Raw genomic sequence first — 5,535 nt, forward strand, 5'->3', positions numbered from 1 at the left:
GAATTTAATCACCCTGATCAAAACTGGAGTGATCAGTATATGCATTATAAAGATAATGGGAACAAAAAAATGGTGAGAAATGCTTTACTAGCATCCTTTGTGATCTATATATATGTCGAAAAAAACTGTTTTGTATATGATTCAACTATGTACTCGGTACTGATTCTGTATCCTATATGTAACCAGAAGAAACACCAGGTCACACATCAGAACTAGGCATATTAACAATCCCGAGATTGAATATAACATTTAAATCACTAGGTTCACCCGAAAGAGGTGAGGTATCGATTAGAATTTTTGAGAAGAGGAGATATCCATAAGTAGAAATACGCTGTGTGTACGTGAAATTAAGCAAGTTGAGCCTTAAAACAAAAACTAAAGACATAACCACAACTTTAGACCATAAAATAAAACATAGCAGTGGTGATAATAAAAGTTTTACAGCGTCAAAAATATGAATTTGCAGATCGGTTTAAATTGGCTTTTATATTATTTATAACCTATAATAAAAATAAATTGCATGTATTTTCAGGCTACATAAATCGTATTTTGAAGATAGCATCATAGATAAGTATATAATTGGTATTATTCAATAGCCATATATATAATTAAAATCAAATGTAACTTATAAAGCAAACTAAGTATTATAAAAACATTTTTTTTCAAATAATTATCGACCAGTAATCTGCAATCTGTTTTTGTGCGGTACAAAATTATGTGCGTATGCAACTTGTTATTTATTGCTACGTTCGCAATTTTTATATTAGCTAAAATTCTATACTTGTATGTATTGTTTCTCAAAAATATAAATAAACATATCATTTAATATGTATTGTTTTTCGCATGTTGCTCCAAAAATAAATTTTATAGATATTCAAAAAACAACTTTTAGATATATTTTGTCTCTTTTTTGTATACATTCTAATCATAAAAATTATAATTTTTTCATGTATGAATCAAATTTTCTTTCAATTTGAATATTTCTGGTATTGAAGTTTGAATCATTTATTTTAAATAACCAAGAAAGTCTATACATTTAAAATAAAATATTCTTGCATATACTAAATATATTGATCGTTATATTATTATTTATTTATTGTCTCTATATAGCAAGATTTTCTATCAATAAAAAATAATGCATTCAAACTATCTACATTCGTAGCTTTTCCTATCTTTTGTGTCCTATAAATTTTAGATGTACTTTTCGTCATAATATTTAATTTATAATTTAAGCAATTATGGGATGTATCTATTAATATAATTACTTTTGTTTTGAAAAGAATCATCGATACAATTAATATAAGTTTTCACTGTATTTTAAGCTGTTTGCTTATAAATCCTTAATTATTCTTAAGCTTATCTTCTTTTCTAATATACAGATGCATTTACTATAGTTTTAGATTTATCATGGTATTCATATTTTTGAAATCCTCGAGAATTATAATTCAAGGTTTAAAAATATAGACTTTACAGTTTGTATTCGAATATTACTTTTAAGCTACTAAGAAACATTTTTCAAAGAATTAAGTCGCACCGCTCAATCTAAAAGATTGCATATAGTTCTTTGTTTTCGTATTCTTATAAATTATTTTTGTTTTCTGTGCTATCCAACATTAAATATATCAATACAAAGCACATATTTTTTGAGAATTTTGGTTTTTTTTATTTAAATGATCAAAATTTATTCTGTGGTAGATTCTTATCTTATTTTTGTGTAAAATTGATCGCCTATGTTTGTTTACTACTGTAAATTTAGATTTAATCATATTTTTTTTCCTAACATGTGAATTTATTTTGAAAATAATTATATGCTGTGGTTTTACTTAAATATTTTTTTTACTTCGCAAGGAAACATCTTGCAGAAATTTATTTATAATTCTTAAAAAAAAAGATTTCGAAAATGAGAAAGAGTAGGATTATAACTACCTAAGATACTCAAGAAAAAATATTATTTTATCTGTGAAAAAAAAATCTTTTATAAGAGTAAATTAATGATCAAAGGCAAAAATTACTTCTGTTTTGATAGGATTATTTTTTCGCATTAATATACCAAAAGCATTCATTTCGTATTATTTGGTTTGGCGCCATATAAATATATGTAAAATCACGTAAAACTCTATTTACCTAAAAAATGATGCATTTTCTCATACTTAATACATATTAAGACAAGATGAACCTAAATTTTATATTTTTTCAATTGCTTAACCTCATTTTCAGTCAATAAGATTTATATTTATATAGTTTTAAATCCCTTTTATCAGCAACGATTCTAAAAATTGGTCAGATATTAGAATTTTTTTATACTGTAATAATTACTGAGCCGAATAGTTTCATTATGATACATAAAATATATAAATTAAAAATCATGTTCGACTACGATTTTTCATTTTAATACTTAATTTGTTATGTGTCACGTATAATTTATATTTCAAAGTTTTATATATGACTATATCACTGCATTTATATATTCAGTTGTATTTCTATTCGTTGTATGCCAAAAAAAACACTAAGGAAATTTTTGGGATAAGTAAAATATATTAGCACATATTTGAAAAAATCAGATTTCTTAATATCCATTATATTTCTATACAATAAAACCTATTTAAATCAGGGTAAAATCAAGCTTGTGAATTTCTTTTCGCTTTTTTATGTTGTAGATACAAACATATTTAAGGTTTTTATATCGAAATAATCGAAATTATGTCATATGCGGAAAAAAACAATAAGACAATTCTAAACATAATATACACATACCCTTGGAATATATACGAGTTTTTCGGTAATTATGGGTCTGCGTACATTTAATTTTTCTAAAGAAGCCAAAATTGTGCATATAAATCTTAAAAAACAGCTTCTGAAATAATACATGTTTATACTAAATTAAAAAGAGAAGAATTTTAAGCCAACTATTACATAGGAAAGAAATAAACTTATATGATTAGTAACTTCCCTCATTTTTTATATAGATCTACTACACGTAAAAAATATTTTATATATTGTTTCTGCTCTTATAAACATATTGACCACAAATTAATTATATGTATGAGCAAAAACTTGAGTTTTTATATATGTAGTTTTTTAAATAGAGGTATTTATCAATAAATTATGTAAATACGTCGAACTTTGTTTATATTTCAAAATATTTTACTTTTTGACAACATAATGTACGTTTCAAAAATAATAAATTGGTTTTTTATAGCTAATTTAAAAATGATAAAGAAATCTGCGAGTATAAAGTACAGTAAAATACAAGTATAATATTTTCTTTAAGGTTAATTTTATTTTTAATGATTTTATCTATTTAGGCGTAGTCAGCGTGTTGGGAATATTACACAACTCCTTGATGCATCTTTTGAAACCTTCCCCTGATCTATCTTCATCAACTGCTCTTCTTCTCTCAAATGAGATGATTTCAAGTGTATTTCGGTGTGTGAGAGCTTGCATGTATGCTTCTACTTCGTCCGAGATTTTTAACTCCTTAACATATTTTTTATAATATTTTGTAACCTGTCCATCCCAACTCATTACACATGGTATGGTATTATTTTTTGTTTTACATTTGTAGATAAAACCAAGTTCATTCGCTAAAATTCCTACTTCCTATAGTTTTCATTCTTAACTTCGGTTAGGTTAACAAGGCTAGTTATACTTTTTTTAATCAGCGTAATCATATTTTCTTTTTTATCGAATAGAAAATATCAAGTCTGTAATGTTTGATGCGAATATTCGTTTTAATTCGGGTATCAACTTTTATTTTAGCGTTTTTTTTTTCGCTGATCTCTTGTCCCAAGTGAGGTCGTTCTTTTTGGTTTTCTTGAAGTTGTATCGTCTTGATAGGAGGAAGTGAAGACATCTTATAATTTAATTTCGTCATTGCATGTAATCATGCTTAGACATTTTTTTGCATCTTGTTGCAAGGTGATCAATTTTTTTCATGGCTTCGTTACAATGTGGGCATTTTATCCTCTCACCAAAAAACACATTTCTGTCTTGAATAAAACAGAATTCTCCTTCCATACTTGGTTTAATGTTGCCGTTAATTTTCCATCTTGATAATCCAATAATATCAACCATATCATTATTCTTGGCTTCAAAAGGTTTTTAGTGCAATGGTTTTTCTTTTATTTTACACAATAGACTTTCTTGCTGCTTTTTCTCAGGTGTCTCGGAATCAGTCATACCAACATGATATTTATTTTTTAGATATTATTTAATTAGTGAGAGATGTGTCTTGTTATCTTTTTCTACTTTTAAAATCGTAGCCCTCCTGGCGAACTGTTTTTTCTGTTTTAAGCAAATTTTTTAGCTGTTAGATCATCTTCTCGGCTTTAAATTCAATATTACAAAGATAAATAGACATTATATTTTATTTATACATATCTATTTTATATTTTAACTGTAATAATTACATCATAACATGAAAATAAAGAGATAATTAATTACAGAAACCTAAGCATTAATGAAAATTATAAAAATTGAAAAAATTATTAGCAACGAAACAAGATTTAAATATGCACTAAACATCAAAAATAGATAATTGAATATTTGCTTGTGTGTCAAAGATTTTTATGGCATAAAAAAGTAGAGAACGGAATGATATGAAAATTTATAATAATAAAGAGAAAAATAATATTGCACAACAAATATCTAGAGACACCCACATAAGTCGAAGTAGCAGTTAAAAAAATATTTGATAAACTTAAAAACTAGATACAAGTCCAGTTTATACAGACTCTAAAATTCATATAAAAGTTATTATAAAATATATATTACATTTTATTCATGAAAAAATAGTTATTATGATATTTTTGATGCTGGTCTTAGTAGATCAATGCATATATGCAATAGCCTGTTTTATACCTAAAGCCACAAGTTATAGCTCTACATAATTCGAATTTATGGTTGCCAACCTTGAAGTTGTATTTTATAGATTTATGACAGTGAAAATTATGCATATGTGCTATCAAAAAAATGATTATTTTAAAAAAATAAAATATGCCAGAAGAAAACAATTGTAGTTCATAAAATGATTAGATGCAAAAAGATTTTCGACCCTATTTTTGCTAAACTCAGGCTAATAGTCAATATTTTTTTACATATTTAATTGATGTATATGATATTTTCACGTTTATTCAACATTTCATGGCTGAAATTATAAAAGGAATCTTTTGTTTGTTCTGTATGAATTTTTTCAAAAATTTATAACAAAAAAAAATACACCAATATTCTTATATTATGATTTCTGACTAGAAATGGTTTTTTCTAGTGTTTAAATCTAGTATATATTACATAGATTTTCTAATTTTGCACGTAAATTATGCTTTTTCAGAATTTCATAATAAAAATAGATTTAATATCTCGTTTATACACAGTAAAGAATGCTTTTTTTGACATCCATCTCTTGATTTTTATTTTGTAAAATTTCTGAAAATTTTAGCTTGCATCGAGCTGAAACTTTTTTGAATATATAAGTAGTAATAAATATTTCATTTTATGAACATCTAGAGGATCTAAATTTAATTTCTAAATTATATA

Source organism: Rhyacophila brunnea, unplaced genomic scaffold (genome assembly GCF_057557595.1).
Source record: "Rhyacophila brunnea isolate RB1 unplaced genomic scaffold, BYU_Rbru_1.0 scaffold_32, whole genome shotgun sequence".
Classification (NCBI taxonomy): domain Eukaryota; kingdom Metazoa; phylum Arthropoda; class Insecta; order Trichoptera; family Rhyacophilidae; genus Rhyacophila; species Rhyacophila brunnea.